We start from the raw sequence: 11,835 nt of genomic DNA, 5'->3' as shown, positions 1-11,835 counted from the left end.
GATTCCTGACTGAAGGATCCCGTGGGCCTCACTCAGTCCTTCTATGTCTGGGTCATCTCACTTAGCACAACGTCCTTTCCGGGTTCGTCCATGCTGTGGCCAATGGCAGGATGTCCTTCTTTTTTAAGGCTGAATGATACTCCATCCTGTTTCCTTCTACGTTAGATGCTTTTATTTGAACACGAAGCGTTTGGCCCAGAGCTCCAGGAAAAGCTACTCCCTTAACACCTGGAGGCAGCTTGGGGCAAGTCTTCCCCCACCCCAGAGCCTCAGTTTCTGAGGCCTCCCTCTCCCCTTTCCAGGAAATAAAAGTAAACTTATTTCTCTTTGAGCAGAAGGTAGGTTTGAAAACACACAGACACATGTTTGAGCTCCAGAAAAGAGAGAGAGGTCAGAGATCCAACGAAGGGGGAAAGAGGTGTGGGGACCTCATCTTGGGACTCTTCTCAGGATTTCTGGACTCAGACTGGATTCACAGTCCCACCAAAAAGCTGTGTGAACTTGAATGGATTACCTTGAGTCTCTGAGCTGGGTAAATAAACAAAGACCACCCATATAAGGACAGCCCAAGGTGGTTGCTATGATAAAGGAACTGGTCACCCTCACTTGTGTCTTGGTGGGGACTCAAGGACAGGCAGAGGAGGGGCAAAGCTTTGTTGTGGGGGAAAAAGAGGGAAAGAAAGAAAGAAAAGGAAAAGAAAGAAAAAGAAAGGAAGAAAAGGGAGAGAAAGAAAGAAAGGAAAGAGAAAAAGAAAGGAAAGAAAGAAGAAGGAAGGAAGAAAGAAAAAGAAAGAGGAAAGAAACGAAAGAAAGAAAGAGAAAGGAAAGAAAGAGAAGAAAGAAAAAGAGGAAGGAAGAAAAGAGAAAGAAAGAGAAAGAAATAGGAAGGAAGGAAGAAAGAAAAAGAAAGAGGAAAGAAAGAAAGAAAAGAGAAAGAAAGGAAAGAAAGAAAAAGAAAGAGGAAGGAAGAAAAGAGAAAGAAAGAAAGAAAGAAAGAAAGAAAGAAAGAAAGAAAGAAAGAAAAGAAAAAGAAAGAGGAAGGAAGAAAAGAGAAGAGAAAGAAAGAAAGAAAGAAAGAAAGAAAGAAAGAAAGAAAGAAAGAAAGAAAGAAAAGAGAAAGAAAAAGAAAGGAAGAAAAGAGAGAAAGAAAGAAAGAAAAGAGAAAGGAAAGAAAGAGGAAGAAAAGAGAGAGAGAAAGAAAGAAAGAAAAGAGAAAGAAAGGAAAGAAAGAAAAAGAAAGAGGAAGAGAAAGAAAGAAAGAAAGAAAGAAAGAAAGAAAGAAAGAAAGAAAGAAAGAAAGAAAAAAAAGGAAGGAAGGAAGGAAGGAAGCCTGAGGCTGTTGGCACAGAGAGGCTGAGGCAGGCTAACCAGAAATCAGACATCCTGTGTAATTTACTGGAGATCCCATTTGGCTTTCTCTCGGTGAACCGAAATTGGAAGCAGGAACAAATATTAGGGAAAGTATCAGTTATTCATTAATTCCTGGTCATTTTTGGCTGACTGCTAGAGGGGTAACGGTTTGGCTGGTTCCTGGACATAGTGGTCTGAGTTGCAGACACCAGGCTGGCTTCCTGGGCTTGGTTACTGTAAATAATGGGATGGTTTTCTGGTCTGGTCGCTGCAGATCACAGATCGTGGGCCAGAGTTCTGTTCTGTAGTATGGTCTGGCCACTGTCTCTTGGTATATTTACAAAGACACTAGACATAGCCCTGTTCTTACGTGTGTGATACATATGGTAAATAATAATACCCATCTCCTGGGGCGCCTGGGTGGCTCAGTCAGTTAAGAGAATCCAACTTTGGCTCAGGTCATGATCTCAAAGTTCGTGAGTTCGAGCCCCGCGTCAGGCTCTGGGCTGATGGCTCAGAGCCTGGAGCCTGCTTCAGATTCTGTGTCTCCCTCTCTCTCTTCCCCTCCGCCGCTCACACTCTGTGTCTCTCTGTCTCTCAAAAATAAATAACCATTTAAAAAAATTGGTTTTTTTTTTTTTTAATATTACCCATCTCCAGAGATTGTGAACATCTAACAGGCACATTTTACTAGGAAAGGTGATTCCTGCCTCAAGACCTTTGCACTTACCTATCGTTCCCTCCACCTAAAGAGCTCTTTCCTCCAGTGTTGCTATGGCTTGTTCTTTTTTCCTCAACCACATCTCAGCTCAAATATCGCTTCTTCAGGAAGGACTTCCCTGGGCACTCTGTACAACGTGCTGATTATAGTTAACAACACTGCATTCTATACTGGAAAGTTTCTGAGAGGGTGGATCTTAAATCCTCTCATCACCAAAAAAAAAAAAAAAAAAAAAAAAAAAGATAACTCTGTGAGGTGAAGGATGTGTTCACTAGCCTTACTGTGGTAATAATTTCTTAATACATACGTGCATCATATCGTTGACTTCCACCTTAAACTTACACAATATTATCTGTCAGTTGTATCTCAGCAAAGCTGGAGAAACCCGTATGAAGGACATTTCCTTTGCTCTGAAAAGTTCCATGTGCCCCTTTGTGGTCTGTGCCCTCACCCACCTGCACTCCTTAGCAAATGCCGATCTGTTTTCTGTCCCCCTGGTTGTGTAAAATGGACTAAGTCTTAAAGGGGGACCAGGCTTAGGGATGAATAATGTGATGGTGTTGGTGGGGAAAGGGACCAGATCAGATGATAAGGTCTGGGACGAATTCCCCAAACAAGGGGCTTTTAGGCTGAGATCTGAAAGGTAGGTAGGAGTTTGCCATATTAACATTTTTAAATTTATTTATTTATCTTGAAAGACAGAGTGTGAGCATGAGCAGGAGAGGAGCAGAGAGAGAGAGAGGCAGAGAGAGAATCCCAAGCAGGCTCTGTGCTGACAGCTCAGAGCCTGGAGCCTGCTTCAGATGCTGTGTCTCCCTCTCTCTCTTCCCCTCCCCCACTCACACTGTATCCCTCTCTTTAAAAAAAAAAAAAAAAAGAACCATGAGATCAGGACCTGAGCCAAAACCAAGAGTTGGATGCTTAACCGACTGAGCCACCAGGTGCCCCTGTCTTATGCTGATTTTAGACCAAAGAACCTAGAAGGGAGGGGGAGAAATGTTTCCACCCCTACAGGAACAGAGAGTGCTCCGTGACTGATCACCACCCAGGCCTGTAGATGGAACAGTCAAGACAGGAAAATAAAACCAGCCGGAGGGGGTCAGGTGACAAGGCTGAACTTCTCTGAGCATAAGTGACTCAGTTGAGGACCTCAGAGTGACATCCAGCTGTGCATGTTTAGGCTACAAACTGGTGGCAGAGCTGGGGCTTGAAGAGGCGGGGTCCTTAGTCCCCAACAGAAAGTGTGAACTGACTCCCAAGCAGTGAAAGGAATTTGCCAGCAGTCACTCAGGAAGGGCCCCAGAGCCAGAATTGGAGCTCCAGGCCCCCTGTCTTGGGGCAGATGGGTCTCCCCACTCCCAGCCCGCACAGCACAGCCTCCTTACCACCCAAGCGCTCACCGTGTTTTTGAGCTGACTGGGGTAAAGATTTCTCCACAGCATCATCTCCACATCGCTGTGGCTTCCACGTGGCTCCTGATCCCCTGAGTCAATGGCGATGGAGAGTCCATGGAGAGCTGGGGTCTCTGAGACCTCGGCTCACTGGGACCCTAACCTCCCCACCTGAGCCCTGGTGGAGACTAAAGACTCCGTGATGTTTCAGAAAGAGAAGTGGAGGGGGAAGGAAGCAACAGATCTGGTCTTCCCTCTGTTCTTTTCCATTCTGTTTCTTTCTCATAGTCTTTGTGGGGAAAATATTCACTCTAACGTTCACTCTTCTGTATAAAAGGTAGAGTGTACCTTGTAGTTCACGATTCTATAGTGTGCAATTCCATGGGTGTTACTGGCATATTCACGGGGTTGTGTGATACCACCACTACCTAATTCTGGGACACTTTGATCAAACCCCCAGAAAGAAACCCGGACCCATCAGCTGCCACTGCCCATTCCCCTCTCCCCCCAGCCCTGGACAACCCCTGGTCTGCTTATGTTCTGTATGGATTTGCCTCTTCTGGACACTGCATAGACGTGAAACCCATACCACGGTATGTGGTATTTTGTGTCTGGCTTTTTTTTTTTTTTAATGTTTATTCATTTTTGAGAGACAGAGAGAGACAGAGCATGAGCAGGGAAGGGGCAAAGAGAGGGAGACACAGAATCTGAAACAGGCTCCAGGCTCTGAGCTGTTAGCACAGAGCCCAACGCGGGGCTCGAACTCACAAACTGGGAGATCATGACCTGAGACAAAGTGAGACGCTTAGCCAACTGAGCCACCTAGGTGCCCCAGCATTATTATTTAAAAAAAAATTTTTTTTTTTAATGTTTATTTATTTTCAAGAGAAGGGAGAGAGTGCGAGCAGGGGAGGGGCAGAGAGACAGGGAGACACAGAATCCAAAGCAGGCTCCAGGCTCTGAGCTGCCAGCACAGAGCCCAATGCGGGGCTCAAACTCACAAGGCATGAGTTCGTGACCTGAGCTGAAGTCGGACGCTCAACCGACTGAGCCACCCAGGAGCCCCGTGTCTGGCTTCTTTCACTTGGCATAATGTGGTTTCATTAGATTTTGGTTTGTCTAATGATGGGACTCTCATAATTGGGGAGTTAACCCTGAAACATGGGGCTGGGACAATCTGGGGTGGAATAACCTCCCTCCACCCAGGGGATTGATGGGGTGTAGGCAGACCCTGATGATGGGGAAGCCAGACCTGGCATGGTCCTGAGGGTGGGAACCCCATTCTGGCCACGGGGATCAGTGAAGTACCTCCCCCAAACACCGGGGGGTGGGGGTTCAGTGGAAGGTGGCAGATAGCCCCAGGCTTAGATGATGAGGGCATTGCCCCAGTGCACAGTGCGGGGGTGGGGAGAGGGAGAGGGCTGCAGGATGTCCATCAGGAGGCAGTTTGGGGTGTGTATCCTGGGAGAGCAAGCCACTTGAGTCCCCGGTTTTTCGTTCTGGGCGTCTCTCTCCATGGCTGCAAAATGTGATGACAGAGCCTCTCAGCCAAGACTAACCCCTTTCTCCTTCCCCCTGGCCCAGCCATCCCTCCTGCTCCGATTCCCACTCTCATGGAGAATCTACAGATCTGGCAGGGGTTCTGAAGAGTGATGGAGACCCTCTGGGTCCAGTCCCTTAGCTGAGACCTTGCATCCCTAGTTCCTGCTCAAGGTGCAGACCATGTGAGAGACACCTCACTGATCTCCCAAGGGGAGCTCTCCAGGACGGGCTGTCGGCTGGAGTAAGAAGTTACAGGATGCCTGGTAAAATCTGAAATTGAGATAAACAATGTCATAGCATAAATATGTCCCATTTGTATTGCATACATGGGACACACAGGAAAGATGATTTTTCGTCGAGCTGTGGAAATTTTTGGTTGCCTGAGCTTGCAATACACAAGACATGTTTCTTTGACTGAAAGATGATTCCCTAGGGGCGCCTGGGTGGTTCCGTCCATTGAGCGTCCGACTGCAGCTCAGGTCATGATCTCACGGTTCGTTCAAGCCCCACATGGGGCTCTGCACCTGCTTCGGATCCTCTGTCCCTCTCTCTCTCTCTCTGCTCCTCCCCTGCTTGCGCTCTCTCTCAAAATAAATAAATACACATTTCAAAATAATAAAAGATTTCTTGTTCATTCTAAATCCAGATGTAACTGAGCGTCTTGCATTTTAGGGGGCCCCCATTTTGCTGCCCAGGGGCCTGTGGGTGGCTGAACTGTCTGTCTGCCTTTGTTGATGTGGCCAGATGGCACTGAGACTCACACAGAAGACTCATCATTCATTCTCTAGCAAACTGAGAGAAGTGTTTTTGAGCAACACTCCATGACAAACACTGTCCCCACTGTCTGGATGGGGGACTCAGAAAGTAACATCTGTCCTCAAGGATCCTACGGCCCCAGCAGGATGTAGAAACACATGATTCAAATAGAGACACGGAGCACCACAACATCCCGTTCCAACAGGAATACTATTCCCTTCTTATCTGACGCCTCTGAGCCAGCCAGCCCCTTCTGAATCTCAGATTCCCTTTGTTATTATTGTCCACCTGGCGGAACCTGCCATCGCACCGTGAGTCTCCCGGGGTCTTTCTGGCCGCACATCCTTGGTGCGGTCCACTGTGCTCTGTGTTTTCTCTATTTCCTGCCAATTGACAGCAAAATCAGGAAACCCAGTAATCCAGGATGTTCTTGTTCATTTTGTACCAGTTTATCTAAAATAAAGATGATTCGGGGCGCCTGGGTAGCTCAGTTGGTTAAGCATCTGACTTCAGCTCAGGTCACGATCTCGCCGTCTGTGAGTTCGAGCCCCGTGTCAGGCTCTGGGCTAACGGCTCAGAGCCTGGAGCCTGCTTCCGATTCTGTGTCTCCCTCTCTCTCTGCCCCTCCCCTGTTCATGCTCTGTCTCTGTCTCAAAAATAAATAAATGTTAAAAAAGATAAAATAATGGGGCGCCTGGGTGGCTTGGTCAGTTAAGCATCCGACTTCGGCTCAGGTCATGATCTCGCGGTCCGTGAGTTCGAGCCCCGCGTCGGGCTCTGGGCTGACCGCTCAGAGCCTGGAGCCTGCTTCCGATTCTGTGTCTCCCTCTCTCTCTGCCCCTCCCCCATTCATGCTCTGTCTCTCTCTGTCTCAAAAATAAATAAACATTAAAAAAAATAAAATAAAGATGATTCGGGGCGCCTGGGTAGCTCAGATGGTTAGACGTCCGACTTCGGCTCAGGTCATAATCTCCCGGTTTGTGAGATCAAGCCCCGCGTGGGGCTCTGTGCTGATAGGAGCCTGGAGCCTGCTTGGGATTCCGTGTCTCCTTCTCTCTCTGCCCCTCCCCCACTCACGTTCTGTCTCTGTCTCTCAAAAGTAAATAAGCATTAAAAAATGTTTTTAAAAATATAATGAAAATGATTTTAAAAAAGCAGAGCTATGATAGAGGCTTATGAGAATTAAAACAAAAAAAAAAACAGTGATCTGTTTTGCAAAAGAGACGAATAGGGGATTTGGTTGTGTCAGGAGCAGTTTTTCTAAGGAAAAACTTAGAAATTTCGGTTTAAGAACATGCACAGAGGCTGGTGTGGCCAGGGGGTAGCGAGGATAAAATTCTATGCTGGCTTCCCTGGGTCAGAAAAGAAAGGAAGGCCAGCCAGCGTGGCTGACCTGTCATGAGGAGGGGACAGAGACAGAAATTACTTAGAAGAAGCTAACAGGGACAAGGTTATTTAGGTCCCTGCGAGCGCTGGTAAGAATTTGGTTTTCCAAGGACACTGGGGACCAGTGAGGTCCTTTTGGCTGGTTTCAGGCCAGGATAATTATTCGCGGTTGGAGAAGAACATTCTGGTCCAGCTCGGGCACGCGTCCCAGGGAGGCCTGCGCGGATGTAGGGCGAGTGCAGCGTGCTGATTGGTCACCAAAGTGAGACCCGAGGGGCATGGGGAGGGGTTTACAAGGTGGGCGTCCGGGGAGGTGGGTTCACAGGCACTGTGCCTGTAATTTCGTCCCGCGCCCGGGACGGTAGGGGAGAGGGGGGCGCTCTACAGCAGGGGGAGCGTGTACAGGAGACGTTACGGTTGCAGATCAGTAAAACCGAACTTGCCCTAAATGCAAATTGCTGAGAACACCAAGAGCCGGATGCGTTTTCCCGATGCGACCACCGGGGGGCGCGCCGCTCCAGGCCATCAGGCAACGCGGAGGCGCCGTGTCCTCGAGCACTTCCTTCTCCGGCCAGCAGGGGGAGAGCACGAGCCAGACCAGCATCTCCAGGCTGCGCAGGCGCGCCTTTAGCGCAGGGTCCTGGGTTCAAAACCCCCTGCATCCCAGGCCAGCCACTGAGCGCCTCTAATGTCTACCTCTGGGCTTCATTTTCTGCTTTTATAAAACCGACCAAACACTGTTAAGTGATGGATACATGTTAGCCCCCTGGCCCCTGGCATGGTCCCCAGGCAACCACATGACCTCCTGTCCCCAGACTGATGCTCTTGGGATGCAGAGTGGCCCCGGCGAGGAAGACACAACCCAAAGGATTCCTGCAAATAATTTGGGAAACGAACAGGCGCTCCGGTTTCATTTGTTTTGTTCTTTGTCCTCAGCTCCTGTAGCTGGGACTTTCCAAAAGGGAGAATGTATGTTCTAGCATTTACCCAATCTGTTTTCTTGTTCTCTACGTTTTGGGTTTTTTGTTTTATTTTGTTTTGTTTTGTTTTGTTTTTGGTTTGGTTGGTTTGGTTGTTTTTTAAAGTTTATTTTTTTATTTTGAGAGAGCCAGAGCCAGAGCCAGAGAGTGTGCATGGGGAAGGACCAGAGAAAGAGAGAGAATCCCAAGCAGGCTCAGAGCACAACAGCACAGAGTGCTATGGGGCTCGAACTCACAAACCGTGAGATCGTCACCTGAGCCGAAATCAAGGGCCAGACACTTAACAAACTTAGCCACCCAGATGCCCCGTTGTTCTCTATGTTTTAATAAGAGTATATCTTTGATTACATTTGCATAGTTCCACGTTTTTTTTACATGGTTTGTAGGGGTGGCTGGGTGGCTCAGTTGGTTGAGTGTCCGACTCTTGATTTTGGCTCAGATCATGATCCCAAGGTTATGGGATTGAGACCCCACATCAGGCTCCATGCTAAGTGCAGAACCTGCTTGGGATTCTCTCTCTCTCTCTCTCTCTCTCTCTCTCTCTCGTCTCTCTCTCTCTCTCTCTCTCTCTCTCTCGTCTCTCTCTCTCTCTCTCTCCCCCTCTCTGCTGCTTGCATACTCTCTCTCTCTCTAAAATTAAAAATAAATTAAAAATAAAATGGTTTGTAATAGATGAAAATTGACAGGGGTCTCTCCCACCCATTCATCTCTTTGCTCCCAGCCAGGCCCCGCCCTCCTCTACAAATGTCAGCCCTGCATATGCCACTTAATGTGTCTCCTGGCGCTGGGATCTGGGGCATGGTTTTCTCCCATTACTATATGCGTTAGCCTACACCTTTTACATTACTGTTTGTTGTTTTCTTTTTTAATTCAGCAGTATGTCCTGCTTGTCTGCCCCAAGCAAAAAGAGATTCCTCGCTTCTTTGCAAAGCACCTCCCTACCATTGCAACGTGTGTGTGTATGGATCAGAATTTTTTAATTTAGTCCCTTAGTGACAGATTGTTTCTAAGATTTTTTTTGTTTAAGAAATCTCTACACCTGGGGTACCTGGGTGGCTCAGTCAGTTGGGGGTCCGACTTCGGGTCAGGTCATGATCTCACGGTTCCTGAGTTCGAACCCCACAGCAGGCTCAGTGCTGACTCAGAACCTGGGGCCTGCTTTAGATTCTGTGTCTCCCGCTCTCTCTCTGCCCCTCCCCTGCTTGGACTCACTCTCTCTCTCTCTCTCTCTCTCTCTCTCCCAAAATAAATAAACGTTAAAAAAAAAAAATCTCTATACCCAGTGTGGGGCTCATACACAACTCTAAGATCAAGAATTTTCATGCTTCACCAACTGAGCCAGCCAGGCGCCCCAACAGGTTGTTCTTCTGTTTTGCTGCCTCCCACGATGCTGCAGTTAGCAACTTTGTACTCAATTCTGTACATGTGCTGTTACACCTGCTGGGTAATTAGCAAGAAATGGTAAAAGGGCAAATGTCTTTCTAATTTTAATTGCCAACTGGCCACCACAGAGTCTTGCCATGTTGCGCTATACAAAGTCTGTCTGAACAGTTCTGTTTCTCCACTGGTTTTCCAATTCCAGAATGGGTTTATGTTCATGAACTGTTTGTTCATATCCTTGGCCCACTGGGAATGCAGATTTCCACATATTTAGCCATCTGTTTTGGGGTGACGTCATCTCTGTTCACAGGACACCGATTCAAAAGGCTGACATCTCAGGGCACCTGGGTGGCTCAGCTGGTTAAGCACCTGACTTTGGCTCAGGTCATGATCTCACAGTTTGTGGGTTCAAGCCCTGCTTTGGGCTCTGTGCTGACAGCTGGGAGCCTGTAGCCTGCTTCGGATTCTGTGTCTCCCTCTCTCTCTGCCCCTGCTCATGCTCTCTGTCTAAAAAATAAATAAAAACATTTAAAAAAGATTTTTTAAAGGCTGACGTCTCCTTGTTTTATTCCACACATGCTCACTGCCACCGTAACACCATGAAATTCAAAATTTTTAGGATCCCCATTTAGGAGATGTACAAAGTGAGGAACGCATCTCTGTGTGGCGTGATGGGCATCTTGTGTTACTTGTAATAAGTTATCTTTGGGAGATGATATAATATTACTATATTATCACTGTAAGTGTTACTATTATTATAGTAATAAGTATTACCATTGTCACTGTTCCTGTTAGCACTTAAAATAAGGATGATTGTTATTTCTTGTAAGTGTTGCTATTTTTGTAGTAAACATAGATTACTATTATCACCAGTGCCTTTATTATCATTTAGAATGATAAGTATTACTAGCATTTTCTGACTTCCAGGCTCATGGATCTTCAAGGACGACCTCTGCCCTGCCTGCCTTCTCCGGCTGAAGGAGAATCCACAGCCCTCTGCAGACTCTGAGCTTAGCAAGAACAGAGGTTTTCCTAGATTTCTTGCACTACACTCTAAGATACAAAGTGTGCGGTTCCTTGACCAAGAATTGTAGGAGGGCCTCCGTCCGCCACGACCTTGAGCACATGGCTTGACTTCTCTGGGTTCTCAAATATCCCACCGAGCTCGTGAGGAACACAGGAAAGAATGTGCCTCAGGCACCACTACCTGGCAGTGTCCTTGTGGCCCATGGCTTCTCCCCTGCACCTGCTGTATCCCAGCCCCTTGACTCACTGGCCCTTCTCTCCGTGCGTCCAGCTTTCTGCAGGCCAGCGCCTAAGCTAAATGACCCCAGGGATGGGTCTGAGTCACACTTTGCCCCGAGAAGCTCTCAGTCTGAGTGGAAGGCAGCCACAGCCCAGGCAGTGGATGGGGAGTCAGAGGTCTCACTACAAAACGGAAGGATCCTTGCAGGTGTGTGTCTCCCTCTCGGGTTATTTCTAGTCTTCGCGGCCCTCTCCCCTCCCCCCTGTGCACCCAGAGAGGCTCCCCTGTGCGTTAGCTCAGCTGACGGCTGGGACCTCACAGCCTCCCTGCCGGGATCTCCTTGTGCCCATCTGCAAAGTCATTACTACCAGAAAGACACTGTAGACAGGAAAATCATTTATTGAATTTCAATGGACTCATGATTCAATAAAAAAAATAAATAATTAACCCTTAGGATAATGCTCCCAAGTGACTCATCAAATATTGATCACAGATACAGTGGCTCTGCTCTCAGGGAGCTTCTCTATAGGAGATCAGGTTCTTATTTATTTCTTTAAAATTTTTTAATATTTATTAGAGAGAGAAAGAGGGAGACAACAGAATCCGAAGCAGGCTCCAGGCTCTGAGCTGTCAGCACAGAGCCCGACGCGCCCCCGACGCGGGGCTCGGACAGCCCTCCTCCCGACCCCCACTTCAGCCTCAGCCTCAGGAAGGTCTCCGGGATAATCAGCATCCTTCACCACCCATCGCTGTAATAGTGATGAAAACTTGTAAGGTCTCCTCTCTTAGCAACTTCCAAATACACAACAGAACACCGTTAACTGTCGTCTCCGTGCTGTAAACCACATCCCCAGGACTGGCCCATCCCATCGCTGGGAGTTTGTACCTTGTAACCGCCTTCTCCCGTCCCGACCCCGCACCCCAACCACAAGTCTGTTCTCTGAATTGACAAGTTTGAGGTTTTTTGTTCTTTTTTTTTTTTTTTTTTTCAGATTCCACATATAAGCGACATCATACGATATTTGTCTTTGTCTGTCTTATTTTGCTTAGCATGATGCCCTGCGTCTTTCAGAACCAGCCCTT

Source organism: Panthera tigris, chromosome E2 (assembly GCF_018350195.1).
Source record: "Panthera tigris isolate Pti1 chromosome E2, P.tigris_Pti1_mat1.1, whole genome shotgun sequence".
Taxonomy (NCBI): domain Eukaryota; kingdom Metazoa; phylum Chordata; class Mammalia; order Carnivora; family Felidae; genus Panthera; species Panthera tigris.
Note: the sequence above shows the minus strand (reverse complement) of the source record.